The following is a 16,497-nucleotide window of genomic DNA, read 5'->3' as shown; positions in this document are numbered from 1 at the left end:
TTATTATTACTAAAAATTAGTATTATAATAAATTATAATATTATAAATAATATTGTTAAAATAGTATTATAATAAACTTTATTATTACACATAATATTTTTTTTTCCGAAGGTGGTAAAACCTATCAACTCAGGTGTCAAACCAACAGTGAGGACAGCCATCTCTCGCTGCTATCCGCGAATGCTGGGATGACTCATCACTGTTAAATAGGAAAACCACGCCACCTGACATAACCCTGCTGGTGGTCCGTAATCGGGAGCAGGCTCTCATTCCTGCCAGATGCCTCTGGGTCTTGGGCCGTTAACCTGTTTCCTTACGTCCGAGGAAGACGAGCTCTTAGCCAAGCAGAAGCAGTTTTACGGCATACTCCAGGCCGATTACACATAATATTATAATCAAATTGATTTTATTAATAAAATTACACTTTATTATTACAAATAATATTATAATCAAATTGATTTTATTAATAAAATTACACAACTAAAGGAAATAAGGATTGTTAAAAAAAAAAAAAAAACTTTTAAAATTTTATAGAATAAAAGTATGGATTTCAATAAAATAAATAAATATTAAAAGCTTCTTGTCTTTTCGGCATGTTCAATCCTAGCAATGACTCTAGCCTATTCTATGCAAATGTAATGATTTGCCTTTTCCGCATGTTCAAGCCGAAGAACAAGACCTTCCAAATTCGATATCAGCAACATCCTTTAATTTATTGATTTCCTCCCATACTAATTTTTTTTTGTCATAAATATTAAAGTAATTAATATATTAATATTAAGATTGTATATTAAGTTGAAACATAGAGTGTAGATCAACCACATGTAGTTATACTAATATCACAACATATATACAAAATTTCCTTATTAATAAAGAATCTTCATTTTTCTTTTGAAAAAATTAAAAAAAAATTAAAAATGTTGATTTTTTTTTTTTTTTTAATAACCTAATTTCATTAATAAAATGAAAAGAAGTGAAATAGACTCTTAAAACAAAAGAGCTATGTTTTTCCACGCGGAATCCTATTAACTTATTATCTACGCGGAGTGCGCAGAAACATGAATCACGGATTTTTTAATGGTCCTTTAGGTGTCAAGGCATGAATGGTGGATTTGTGGATGCATTATTGACGCATTTTTTAATGGTCCTCTAGGTGTCAAAGCATGAATGGTGGATTTGTGGATGCATTATTGATGAAGGGTGTGTATTCATTATCTTCGGTACCCCACGTTGCCCTTATCATCTGTGCCTTAGCTTATTGTTCCGAACAACAAGCGATGGCACCATGAAAGGTTTTGCAGTGCACGGGAGCTAGGTTTTTGCGATATGAAGAAATTGATGCGTTCAGAGTGTATGGATGTGGATATGGAAGGGTTAGTAAACAGTACAAAACCCATTTAATAGAGATTCCATTGGAGCATCATTGTTGGCTGTTAGACCAAGCAACTGTATTTTGATGGCCACACTCATTGAATGGGTTGCTTGTTTTGCTCTTAACCAGCCCTTCTCTTATCCAACTGCCTGTATTTTGATGGCCATGCTCATTAAATGGGTTAACTGTTCGCTATTCACCAGCCCTTCTCCTATCCACAACTGTACTAGTTTGTCCACATCAATTTCTTTGATGGCAATTTGGAGCGGCAATGAAAAAATATGGGACAGGGCTCCAAAGTTTCCTGTTCCGCAAAAGATTCGGGTATATTATTTATTTTGCTAAAGTATTTCAATGCTTGAATCCTTTACGTTTGATTTCAAATTTGCAAAATGTTTTAGAAGGAAAGATATTTTAGGAGCCTTCTAGCTTTGTTTTTTTCTTTTTATTTCCGGCGGAGGCTGATCTTAGGCCGAGGGAGCCTAAGCTTAGGCTAGGGCGGATTTTTTAGAAGCCTTCTCGCTTTCTTTTTCTCTTTGCTTTCCGGCGGAGGCTGATCTTTAGGCCGAGGGAGGTTAAGCTTAGGTGGGGGCAGATAGAGGAACGATTACACACTTGTAGGATATTTGCGAGTGAGATGCTTTGCAAGTATCATAAGGATGTTTTAGAGCTTCTTTTCTTTCCGGCGGAGGCTGATCTTAGGCCGAGGGAGGTTAAGCTTAGGCGGGGGCGGATAGAGGAACGGTTACCCACTTGCAGGATATTTGCGAGTGAGATGCTTTGCAAGTATCATAAGGATGTTTTAAAGATTTGATAGTAGCCCAGTTGGTTGAAACTTTTTGTCGTGGGTTCAATTTTTTTGTGGCTCCATCAAGATTTCAAGATTTGGCCTAGCTAATGTATGTTTAATTCTTTTTGGATCCATTAAAATTTGACCTCACAATTTGCCCTAGCTAGTGTGAGGCCCATTCGAAGGACGCTAACCTTAGGCTGTGATGGATAGAAGAATTATTTACCTGCTTGCAAGATCTTGTCACTAGGATTATCATGCACTTTATGCCTGTGAGCTCACTTGAGCCTGGAATCTGAGTCTCGCTTGTCACTAGCATTGATCTGTGTGAGCTTGCCGGAGGCTGGGCTCCCAGCCTAGATGTCATCCTGTACTTTGAGCCTGTGAGGTTGCTCGATCCTGGGCTGCGAGCCTAGATGTCCTGGGGGGCAGTTTTAGTTTTCTAACAATTTTATTTTCCAACAGTACACCCTTAATCGCTCTTATGAGATTTGATTTAACTCTCTCTAGTGCCCTCACCTGGTAGACTGGATGGACAGGATCATGTTTTTTGGGGACTTATGAGAGGGTGTTCCATTCAGCATATCTTCAGAGCTCAGAACCAGCAAGCGGACTGCCTGTCAAAGGAGGGTCTTCAACTAGGTACAGGTTCTGGTCCATGAAGGTAATATCTGGCGAGGAGTCCTTTATCATTCAGGATTTTGCTATCCCTGGCTTTTAATCTCTTGCTTATGTCCTTTAGGTCTGTTTTTATTTACCTTTTTGGTTTTCAAGCATTTGTATGGTATGAATGACTATATCTATCTCTGATCTTCTTCCTAGTTATGCTGGAGGTGTCTAATATATTTGTATCTGTGTATGTTTTTGAGCTTCGGCATCCTTCTCAGAGGATCTCTTCCTCTGGTTTTGTGTCATATGTTCTTGGCTTCCTCAATTGGCATGTAAATGTATTATCTTGAAGCAGTTATATAGACTCAATATAATACAATTTCGCTTTTTCGCTCTGAAAAAATGTTTTCCAGGGAAGATTTAAATTAATAATATAAGAAAATTTGAGATTATTGAGTTTTATGATAAAAAATTGAGAGTGGACAGGAATTATGAGATTTGATTTAAATTAATAATATAATAAAATTGCATATTTTTTAGAAATGTTTTTGCAGGAAAACAATGGAATTTCTGTTATAATGCCTCATAAAATTTCGCTGAAATTTTTGGAAATCTGGGATAAAATTGTTAAGCTTCAGAATTTAAAGTGTACAGGGACCAGGCAAAAGCAATAGACAGAGGTTTGATGATGCTAAATATATTTTAACTTTAAAAAAATTATTCAAACACTTTCACACTCAAATATTAAAAAAAAATGACATTATTGCCTCGATAGACAACCCCTAATAAAATTTGATTGATGAGAACTAAACACCAAATAAATTTGATGAGAGCTAAACATCACACAAAATATTGATGTACACCTCATTCATTAAAAAAGCAACCAAAACCTTCTGGGGAGTGGGAGTATTCTTAACCCATTGCGATCTGCCGATCTTTGTTTTCTGCACCCAATTCGAAAAGCTAACGAGGTATGATCTCACTTTATTTTGCGTCACAAGCATTTCCAATTTATCGTCTTCTCCGTTAACCGAAACTTCTTCCATGGGTATTTAGGCCGGAGTGGGGTACTGCTGCATATCGTTTTAGAGCTTCTTATATGGAGCCAGGCAAATTGCAGTGGTCAATTTATTATTGTTGTTTTTTAAAGAACCCTTCACCCTCCTCGGGTCTGGTTTGGTTTTTTTTTTTTTTTTTTTTTTTGGGTGTCGGAGTGGGGTTTCTGGAGATTTTCAGAATTGTTGCTGAAATTCGATGTTTACTTTGTATATTAATGTTCCAATATTTGTACTGCATTTCGGTTTACAATTTATCTATCGTAAATAAATAACAGATCAAATCCACGTTAATTCAGGATATTATAATTCGATTATCACCATCCTTCTGGGAATACTTCCATAAGTAAGGTCCTAAAAGCTGATTTGATTTGTCCAATCAGGAATATATCCATAAGTTCCATAAGCTCAGAGAAGTTGATTTGTAAACAACTGGATCGTTTACAGTCTCCTGCAGGGGACCATGTTGTAGTGGTGCAGCAGATTTCCTTTAGATTGCATGCGCATCATTTGAGATGCTGTTGGGCAGTGTTCACAGATATGAGAGAAGAAAGTAGAAGAATGATATTAGAAAAAAGAGTAATGTTTAATTTAATAATAGATAAGATTTTAAGCTAAATTATTTAAAAGATATTAATTGTTAAAAATTAATCAAGTTATTTTTAAAATATAAATAAATGTGAGAAGTTTTTTAATTACGTATCAGATAAATTTTATTTTTGTTGGAGATTTTTAGAAGTGAATTGTTTAATGGTTTTTAATTTGTTCAACGTTTTGGATGGTTACTCTATCCATTATCAGGGACCAAAGATGAATAGATGGTTAGTAACCATCAAAACATTGGATAGATCAAAAACCATTACACAATTCACTTTCAAAAATCTCCAACAATATAAATAATTGTGTAAAAATAACTATGTAAGCCTCCATTCACTTATAGTCTACACTTTTCTCTGTTTATTAAAATCTGTTGAAGCTCCTTAGCTACACATCAGGTATACATTACACTTTTTTCTATCTATTTATATTGCATATTTATATGCTTTCTGGCATTCCAATAAAATAAACCTTTAGAATTTAAACAATCCATTCTATTTCTAATATCTAGAATCCACAGAACGGCAATAAAAGCATAAATCCACACAACTACAATAGCATGTAAAACAAAATTTGGGATTTCTCGTTTTTAATGTTTTACAATCAGGTGCGGTCCTCTCCCCATCTTAATCTTGCATGGTCTATGATTTGATATCCCCATCTTAATCTTGCATGGTCTATAATTTGATAATATTAAGGCTTCCATGTTTTTAGTTTGAACAATACCATAGGTTGACTGATTCAGATTTGGAAAAAAATACGAAAGGTACAGCCAAATTTATTTGAGTAGATCTAGATTTAACATTCATTATGGTTTAAGAGAAATTCTTCAGCGTAAATCACAAGATAAATCATTTATCAATGCGTTTCGAACCAACAAGTGTGGTTTATTGTCAAGACAAGTTGAAGAAACAGATCCAGCTTAGCAAGTTAAATAGTCTGAGCAGAGACTCCAACGACTATCTTGACTAACAGTTAATTTTGATTTTAGGACCAAAGTCAAAATTTAAGGGAAATTAGTTAAATTATGTGAATATATAAATATAAATTAATTTAAAAGGTATTGTTTAATAATTAAAAATTATAATTCGTTATTTAAATGGGACTTAAAGTGTATATATATAAATAAAAGGAAGTGTATATATATAAATATATATATATAAATAAAAGGAAATGTATACAAAAGTTAGTTAGAAACTTATTGGAACGGGAAAATAATTTAAAATAAAAAATGGAATATACATAAAAAATAATATTATATAAAATAAAAAATAATATTATATAAAAAAATAAAATAAATAAATAAATAATAGATTAAAAAAATAATAATAATAATAATACTAATAAAAATTAAAAATTGAACAAATAAATTAATGAATGAATCAAGTCAGCGACATATTCAAAAAATATATATATAAAAATAAAATAAAATAAAATAAATAAATAAATTCATAATAATAATAATAATATTAATAAAAAATAAAAATTGAATAAATAAATAAATCAAGCGAGCGACATATACCATAATTTAACTAATTTCCATTAAATCTTGATTCTGGTTCTAAAGTCAAAATTAACCGTTAGTCAAGATAGCCGTTGGAGTCTCTGCTCAGACTATTTAACTTGCTAAGCTGGATCTCCTGAGGATGAACCACACTTGTTGGTTCAAAATGCGTCGACAAATGATTTATCTTGTGATTTACGCCGAAGAATTTCTCTTAAACTTCATATGGATCACATATTATATTGCCAAAACTAGTTTACATACAATGCAATCTGGTTTGGAGACAAAACTATATACTCATTGTTATCCATCCAGGCTATCAGCTTGTGCCATCTTTTATACATAATTGCCCCGACTGACTGGTGCGTATAAGCAAAACTATATTCTTATTGTGATCCATCCAGCCGGATTGTGTTTTGGAGTATAGAGTCTGAAGTGTTTGAAGCAAAGCCTTTGCTCCCCTCTGATGGGAGGTACTTAATTTGAAAGTTGAACATAGGCTCCAGCATAATGGGATAAGAAAGCAAATTTTGTTCGATGGAACTTATCTGTTGCATTAGCTCTGTAGAAACCGTTTGGATCTGGAATTTGGTCTCATGAAGTTGCTAGCCTCTTGAAGCAGGGATTTGGTCTGTTGAAGTTTGCTTTGTGGGGAGTGGGAGATTCAATAGTCATTGGTCTCACTTGCCAAGAAATAATGAAAGTGACCAAACTAAACTAGGAAAGTGCTCCCAACATAGCCTGCTAGTCGAGTGATATTGTTATATCTTGAAACTAAGATATTACAGCTCCTCGTTTTTATGAGATCTGTGTCTTCATTATATTGAGATTTCCTTCATTGTTTCTGTGCCATTCTCGTGGAAAACTAGGACAGGTTTGTATTTTATTTGGAGGGATAAGTTTGCCATGTTATCTGCTTCGGGATTGGTATTCCCAGAGAATGTGCTGCCCCTATCAAATGTGGAAACTCCTTAAGAGGCTCTTTTGATCTATTTAGGTCTCTCAAGCTCGGCATCGGAACGGCTTGATTCCCAGCAATGGAGCTACTACTCTTTGGGAGTCTTCAAGTACTTTTATGTTTTAAATTTTAATAGAAATATTCGTTTTAGTTATTGCCAATGATTCTATGTGGTGATTAGTTGCTACTTCAATGTTCCATCTCATTTGTTAACAACTTCTTTTTAGGGTTAGGATTATCCATTCATAATCGAAAGTGTTTGGATTTCTCTCTAATGTTTTATTAAAAACTTTTTTTTGACTTGCATCTAATTTTTGATATAATCAATATAGATCTATCTTAATTAAGGATCTTGCTTTATCAACAACTTTTTTTTTTATTTGCATCTAATTTTAATATAACCACTATAGATCCATCTTAACCAGGGATCTAGCAAGAGCAAAGATGGATCAAATCTCTTGAGGTGCAAACATCTTTTAGAATGGAAAAATTGAATAATAAGTTTGCACATGACAGATTTGATCCCTCTCGAGCTTGACTAGATCTATACTTAAGATTGATCTATATATATGTGTGTTTTTTTCTCATTGTTTAAATTGTATTTTTCAATTTATAAAATGCATTTAGTGTCTTTAAAATTTACTTGGAAACTTGGATTGTGTACACTACACAACTTAAACTTACAATTCGAAATAAAGAAACTCGTATCAACTTGAGGTTGAGCACAGAAGGAATGACACTTCTCTCATATTGGACTGTAGAATAAGCATCTCAGTTCAATAAAAAATACTAATTTATGTAGTGCTTTTAATACTACTTTCCATTTCTTTCTCTTCCCAACTTACTAAATCGTAACTATTTTTCCAACCTATTTTATTTTTTAGCCTAATTCGTTCTTTATGCTGGTTTCCATCCTTTTCTCCTACCAATTTGCGAAATATAAGTATTCTTCCAATTTATTTCATTTCAGCTGAACTAGCTTTGCCAAGTTTCACTTTAAATTTTTTAATAATGATTCCCTTAATTAAGTTGGCATTGGCTCTCTATAAGTATTCTTCCAATTTATTTCATTTCAGCTGAACTAGCTTTGCCAAGTTTCACTTTAAATTTTTTAATAATGATTCCCTTAATTAAGTTGGCATTGGCTCTCTAGACACGCTCAGGGTATAATTTCTGTCATTAATATCTTCTTGTTTTGGCCAGCGATGTCCTCCAAGAGAGTAATATTACAAATTTGTTAATAATCAGCTTGTTTTTAAATCCTTCCAGGCATCTGAGAATCGACTCGCTGAACATTTCTTCCTTAGAAGATGTTTAAATAGAGAGGAAACCCATTTCAGTATACAGAGTTGCAGGCCATGAAGGCGAAAGAATATTCGAAGAACATTGGAAAGGAGGATTCCGTTTTTGCATAACATAAAGCAATAATTTCTTCATCAAGTTCTCCCTGTTAATATTGTCCATGTGCCCAGAAGTTAGAAGGGGAAAATCTTGTATAGCTTGGAGGATCAATAATTTCTTCATCAAGTTCTCCCCTGTTAGTGTCCATGTGCCCAAAAGCTAGATGAAGGGGAAAATCTTGTTTGATTTGGTCCCTAGATAGGGAAGGATATGTCCCCTCCAAGAATTGGTATTTTCTGAATCATAATGTTTTTTCTTGATGGGATACCCTAGTTTACATATTAGTTATTGCTTTCTTTATTGTATCTTTCACTTCGAGAGCTTGGGTGAGAAAGGTCTAGAGGATGTTCAAAGTTTTAAAGGGCGTAGTGGGATGTGTTTACTTCGTTCAAATGGGACTATGCGAATTAGTCCATAAGGAGATACGTGCCAAAACTGAAAAATTCGTAAACTTTACACCATCTTCTAATTGCAGAGAATTCCAGGAAATAAGTGCCAAAACTGAAAAATTCATAAACTTTACACCATCTTCTAATTGGAGAGAATGCCAGGAAATACGTGCCAAAACTGAATTGGTTGTTAAGCTTTACACCGTCTTGTAATTGGAGAGAATTCCAGACTGGGTTTTTAGAGGATTGTTTTCAAGAAGGCCATTTTCAAAAATTCCCACTAGAACCATCCTTTGTAGGCCAAGTAACATAGTTCTTAATCAAGGGAGAGGCATTTAGAATGGTTTTCGAAATTGGCCATTTAAAAATAATTTCCTTAGAAATTATTGTGAAAAAAACAAACTATCTTTCATTAAAACATAAGTAGTTACATTTACAACTTTCTGTATTTCCCAATTCTGGATGCATCACGAGATTTTTATGGAGATAACATACTTCAACTAATGAAAGCGTCCCTAATAAATACAAACAGAGATACTGGAGTGACTCCCAATTCAAAACAAATTGTCTGATACAAAATATTGCTAGCAGAAAAAACCGACAACTATAACAGGCTAGGCCTGGCACCACAAAGAAACAACAAATACAGGAAAAAAGCAACAAGATCCAACTACGGACTAGATGCAGGGCAAGCGACCAGTGGAGCAACAAAGAGGCCTACTCTGCCTCTTAGAAAGTGAAACTCCCAGAGCTGCAAGGAGAACCTGCGACAAAAGATGTGTAACTGATGACGCCTGGCACATCAAATATTTCACTTTTGGAGAGGTCGCCAGCCACCACCCAATTCTGCTCTCGAAAAATATGGATGAATGCTTGAAGGAGTTCGACGGGGCCCTGATTTGTTGCATCAGTGGAAGAGGGAATGCGATACAAAATGTGAATGACTTTGAGCCCACTCAATAACCGTTTTGGAGTCACCAACAATTACGATCTCATCAATTTCTAGCCATCTAACGCACCTCAAATACCTTCAAACCAGTTGAATCGATGGGACTCACCAGGATTTAGAACTATATATGCTCCACAACCACATTCCCCTTTTAACCTCATCAATAAAACCAACTGGCTTTGATGACCCAATTTCCTTATAAAAACTTGTTCTCTTAAATGGCTTCGACCTCCATGGCCCAATCTCCTGAAAGAAAGCCAAAATCTTCAGGATAGAGTGTTGCACTTCAGAGACGATATGATCAAATATTCGAGCATTTCTGCTCCGCCATATGCCCACAAATGTAGAAAGGGAGGGATTGCAGTTCTCAGTTCTTTTTGTCCCTCGATCCACTTGGAAAGGCACATGCTAATAGAGGATCTCTCCATCTCAACTTGAATTTTTGTAACACATGGTAACCTCATTTTAGATTGCAACGACAAATGGGCATTAGAGGAAGAGGTATACCACGTCTTCATTCGACCAATTACACAACGCAACACATGAAGTTCTTTTGTTCTTCAATCCACTTGGAAAGGCACATATGCCAATAGAGGATCTTTCCATCTCAACTTGAATTTTGTAATACATTGTAACTTCATTCCAGATTGCAACGACAAATGGGCATTAGAGGAAGAGGTGTACTCCGTCTATACCGCTCAAATACCTGGCCCTTGGAACCCCTTTTCATGAAGTTCTCCCATGTGAGGATCGGATTGTATAAAACATTTTAGTTTCAATGGTACTCCCATGGGATCCGATTGTATAAAACATTTTAGTTTCAATGGTACTCCCATGGCCACATCTGCACCAACCTATGAGTCCCAAATGGGCATTAGAGAAAGAGGTGTACTACGTCTTCATTCGACCAACTACATAGAGCAAATACCTGGTCCTTGGAACCCCTTTTCATGAAGTTCTCCTATGTGAGGATCCGATTGTTAAGTACCAACCACATGAAACATTTTGCAATGGTACCTCCCATCGCCACATTTGCACCAACCATGAGTCCCTGTAAAGTGGCTTGTTCCCCTGAGTGATGTGAGAATATTTTTTTCTGGTCGATATAGGTTCTTCTGATAGTCCCCATATTATACAATCAAACAGCTCTGTCAGTGCTATGCCCGCTTGGCTAGTCCCCATATATTATACAATCATACAACTCTGTCAGTGCTATGCCCGCTTGGCTAAGCGTATATCTATAATGCTCCCACTCAACCTCATGTTCCACCGGAAGCCCAAGATCCATAGAGTTCGGCCAACGAGGGGAAGATAGAATAGACTCGAGCGCACAACTAAGGTGATTCAGGAACTGATAACCCGCACAATTTATAAATTGAATAATGGGCACTGAGATTAGGTGATTACCCTGCATGATGTCAAAACCCATAGCAGTCTTTATCACCTCTGCCGACCTCCCATTTGAGATTACCACATAGCCAGGGCTTGGCCTTCATCAAGCTTCTCCAAATGAGGAGAGACATTCTTCTTTTAAGATGCACCAACTGTAACCCATTCCTCAAGACATGGATTGTTAAGATATTTCTCCCGAATGACCTTTTGCCATAAACCTGTACCTTTAATAACTCACCACAATTTTTTTTACCAACAACGCCAGATTAAAGCTTGCAGTTTCTCTAATACCCGGCCTCCGTCCTCCTCAGACTTTGAAATAAAATAAAGGCAGACCAAGTGGAATTTCTTAGCCGAGCTTGCTCCTTGCCCGATAAAACTATAGCTATAATTGCATTAATTCTTTTACTCACTGCTTTGAGTAATTTAAAAGATGCATCCAGGAAACAAAGATGCCCTGAATAATACTTTCATGTTGGCTGTATATCTCATTAGTCTCTTGTTTTTATTATATACTAAGAGATCTATAATAATTAATTAATTATTATATCATATGTAAATTTTATTTTTTATATAATAAATAGTAACAAGATATTTTATTACTTAATGAATGTGGAATAATTGTTTTACTTATAATTACAATTTCTTTGAATATAATCTGGAGGGATCAAATCTCTAGAGGTGCAAACTTCTTTTTTGAGTGCAAAACTTGAGGAAATATTTGCACCTTGAGATATTTGATCTTTCTCCGAGCTTGATAGATCCCGAGTTAAGATTGATCTAGACTGATTTAATAATTAATGATTATAATTATTAATTTTTTTTTTTAATTTAATTTTTATTTTTATGTAATTTCATTGAGTCAAAATGTGTTAATTAATATATATTTTTTAATGTAATTTGACCGAGTCAAAATGTTTAGATAACACAATATAACATGACATTAAGTATTAAGTTTTTATGTGCTCATTAATGAAATTTAAATATGGTTACAAAATTATTATTTTAACTTATATGGTAAGATGTATCTTAATTAATAGCTACTATATATATCTTATATATTTTAAAAGTAATTATAATCTTTTGGTCCTTGATCATGGATAGAGTTACCATTGGAAACATTGCACGGATCACAAATATTACACAGTTATGTTATGCAAATCTCCAACAATAATATTTTTTCTTTTAGATTTAATTAAAAAAATATTATAGAATTAAAGAGATGGTTTTTGGGCATGTTGTATTGATGAGCCATGGTATTAGCCCATGATATTTTAATAAAGCCTATTTACAAGTTGATAATATCTCTAGTAAAGTGGGCATGAATACGGTTAAAAATATTATTATGTTGTAAGTTTATTGATTAATTAAATTTAAATATGGTTACAAATCAATATTTTAATTTATAAGGTAAAATTGATTTAACAAATTGAATTTTAATGGTTGCCTTCCCGAATAATCACATCATTGAGATTGAATTTTATTATTTTATTACTTTTAACTTTTTATTATTATTAAGAAAGTAAAAATGTTTACTTTTTTACATTACATCTACATATCTCCCCAATACTAGGCTCTAGAGTGCTCGACGCAACAAATACATCAAGAGGCGCATGCTCTACAACTTAGAATGTAGAGGGATGTTGTAGTGAACTTAGTTAAAAAAGTGATAAAAAATATAAATAATAAATTAATTCAATTCAATTTGTTTTATTGTAATTTTGCTTTTATTAATAAAATTATAAACAATTTTTTTCCAAAGAAAAATCATAATATAAAGTAATATGAAACTAGGCAAGGGCTAACCCCAATGTGGGATGTTATCACAAAGATTGTGCTAAGCTTGGATGTCCCTTGGGATAGTTTAATTCCCCTAGAGGTGACTTCAACTAATCCCCACACAAACCATTAGATTTTAAATCCCTCCAAGGTGACTTCAACTAATCCCATCACAAACCATTTGATTTTGTATACACATACAAACCAATTGATCTACCCTTATATATATATATATATATATAACAAGCATATAAAAATTCAATATTTACAATAATTAATAATATTTTTCCTATGTTATTTATCTATTTATCTATATTTATCACATTAAAAGAGATAAATTGTCATCACTATTTTAATCAAATTAAAAATAAGAATATTTCTATATATGGAAATGTGAAAATCTATATTTTAAAATGTTTGTAGAACCCAAAAGTAATTGCCAACTCATGTGTGGTCATCATAGAAGGGAATTTTAGTTAACTCATGTGTGACCATCATGGAAGGGAATTTTAGTTGTTTATCCTTGAATGCTAAATTCCTTATTGTTTTCTCTAGGTCGAGTTGACAAAATAATTAGTATTTTGATTTTCATGCATTCTTCTTATTAGACTATTTTTTTAATATCTCTAGAACCCAAAAGTAATTGAGAACTCAAAATGGGCCCATCTATTGTAGTTGTGAATCAAAAGGGAGAAAGTAATTGAGACCCATTTATTTTAGTTGTGAATCAAAAGGGAGAAAGTAATTGAGAACTCAAAAGGGGCCCATCTATTGTAGTTGTGAATCAAAAGGGAGAAAGTAATTGAGACCCATTTATTTTAGTTGTGAATCAAAAGGGAGAAAGTAATTGAGAACTCAGAAGGGGCCCATCTATTGTAGTTGTGAATCAAAAGGGAGAGATACTTGCAAGTATTCCTTCCAAGCATAAGTTGTGACAAATCCCACAAATACTATGTTTGGGAGTAAGTGTTTGATAGGAAGGTGTTTTATTTAATATTGTTAAAAAAACTAATGTTGATGCTTGGGTAGAAATAAATGAGAAAAAATACTCTCCTAGTCAAATAGGTGCATTTTTGCATTTTTTGTTGACCAAGATGAGGAAGGCGTTTGATTTAATATTTTTAAAAAAACTAATGTATTGTTAAAGAAACTAATGTTGATGTTTGGGTAGAAATAAATGGGCAATGATGAGGAATGCATTTGATTTAATATTTTTAAAGAAACTAATGTTGATGTTTGGGTAGAAATAAATGGGCAATGAAAGAAACCAAAGACTCTTAGAAACTAATGTATTGTTAAAGAAACTAATGCCGATGTCTGGGTAGAAATAAATAGGCAATGAAAGAAACGAAAGACTCTTGAATGCAATCATTACTATGTCTGCCTGTTTTAATTATGCTTAACACCAAGCAATGAAAGATGTTGGTAAAATTGTAAGATTGGATATAAAAAGAATCTTGGATGTAAAAAGAATCATCACCCTCAATGTTGTGAGTTATCCATAGTCATCCCTACATGACTTGTAATATGCTTACTTTCTTTACGCTTTCAATAATGTTATAGTTATTGGTTTTCAAGTCGTGGAAATCTGGGTTCAAGAGAATATCCTTGAGGCGATGCTATGTTTATTGTGCATTGCCTAGTAGCCCATTAACTCATGTAGGTGGATTATTTCCATCTCCCCCTCCACATTTGCAATTGGATGTGCAAACTCAAATGTGCACAAATGAGAGACCACTCTTATTAAGTACATTGTGCATTTCCTAGTAGCCCATTAACTCATGTAGGTGGATTATTTCCATCTCCCCCTCTACATTTGCAATTGGAGATGCAAACTCAAATGTGCACAAATGAGAGACCACTCTTGTTAAGTACATCCACAGTACGCTAACTAGTTGATACATATATGTTTGTTAGATACCAATTATAATCTAGTACTATGTTTTGTGAAAATATATGGCTAGGGGGAGAGAATCTCCCTTTAACTAGTTGTTACATATATGTTTGTTGTGTTCCAAAGATATAAGATACCAATTCTAATCTAGTACTATATTTTGTGAAAATATATGGCTCGGGGGAGAGAATCTCCCTTTTATGCTTTATGGCGTTTCCTTTGCAACATTTGGTGCAATTGCTAGTTTATCTATTTATCTATATATATCACATTAAAAGAGGTAAATTGTCATCACTATTTTAATCAAATTAAAAATAAGAATATTTCTATATATGGAAATGTGAAAATCTATATAAATATAATAATATTATTAAAAACCAACATAAATCATTTTAAACTCTATATCTATACAAATATCAACCTAGATCCATCTTAACTGTGGATCACCAAAATCTGTGAGAGATCAAATTTCTTCATATGCAAACCTTTTTTAGTTTGAAAAGAGATTTGATCCCTATAGGTGCTTTGTAAATCAGAGACCCAATTCTCCTTGCTTGATTCTGCTTCCACTAAATACACCCGTCTTTCATCTGCCATTTGGGAAGCAACACTCAAATCCTTCCCTCACTCCACTCATTCCACTTCCCCCTTCCGAAAAGTTGGATCTTGCCCCATGAACAAATGGTATGATGATGAATGCAAGACTCTACATCGAGAACTTCGATATGCTTTTACCCACTCTCAACCCTTCTACCCCAACCTTAAAGCTTCTTACCATCGTCTCCTTCGTCGCAAGAAACGACTTTTTGTCTCTCATAGAATACGAGAACTTTCTATTCTCCTTGCCCACTCCCCTAAACAATTCTGGCATACCATTCTTCCCTGACGCTCCCCTCTTCCATTTGATCTTGACCCTACATCCATGTTCTCTCACACTTCCAACCTTTGTGATATTTCGGGGTAGGGCCAAATTGATGTTACCTCCCCACCCCCTTCTTGTTACCTATTCTCAGACAAAGATACGAGAGAGGCCATTTGGGTGATGAGCAGCAACAAAGCAGTGGATGAGGAAGGCTACCAAGCATAGTTCTTTAAACACGGTTTCTGTGCTTTGGTTAGTTATTTGGTTGATCTCTTCAACCATGTAGTCCGTGAAGGTTTTCCACCGGCATGGTCACACTACATCATCATCCACAAATCAGGGTCCTGCTCAAATCCCAATAACTACAGAACGATCATGGTGGGCCACACGTTCTCGAAGTTGTATTCTACTCTTCTACATAGGAAGCTCTCTAGTGACCTTGAGCAGAGACAACTTAGAGCTAGGGGACATGTAGGTTTTCAACTAGCTCATCAGACCATTGACCACATCTTCACCCTCCGCGCCGTGATTGAGGAGGCACGACATCGCTCTTCGAAAGTCTATTGTTGTTTCGTAGATTTTCGGAAAGCTTTTGACTCTGTTTCGAGGGAAGCCTTACTCTAGAGACTCAGAGATATTGGCATCTCAGTGACCCTATTGACAACTATTACGCGCCTATATGAGTCTGTCCTTGGTCATCTTTGCATGGCTCATGGGATGTCTGATTTCATCCAAAGCACTATTGGGGTTAAACAGGGTTGTCCATTGTCCCCTACCCTGTTTGGGATCTATATTGATGAGTTGGAGGCTTTTCTACATGAGCATATCCAGGACACTGATGGTTGCCTTCTTCACCAAGTCATGATATCTATTCTACTCTTTGTTGACGACGTGGTCCTCCTCTCCTCATCTCCAGAAGGATTACAGAGGCAGCTGGATGCCTTAG

The 16,497-nt window shown here is 34.5% G+C and overlaps 1 long non-coding RNA gene across 1 annotated transcript; it reads left to right on the top strand.

Moving 5' to 3' along the window:
• Positions 1–1,253: 1,253 nt before the first annotated feature.
• Positions 1,254–9,475, top strand: LOC149165889 (uncharacterized). The gene is made up of 2 exons (XR_016260792.1): positions 1,254–1,696; positions 8,155–9,475. It is a non-coding gene; the product is annotated as an uncharacterized LOC149165889 (long non-coding RNA).
• The last annotated feature ends 7,022 nt before the right edge of the window (positions 9,476–16,497 follow it).

Source organism: Pinus tabuliformis, chromosome 5_1 (assembly GCF_031772625.1).
Source record: "Pinus tabuliformis cultivar Carrire ecotype Pingquan chromosome 5_1, CPIR1, whole genome shotgun sequence".
Taxonomy (NCBI): domain Eukaryota; kingdom Viridiplantae; phylum Streptophyta; class Pinopsida; order Pinales; family Pinaceae; genus Pinus; species Pinus tabuliformis.
This window is presented reverse-complemented; position numbering and strand designations above follow the sequence as displayed.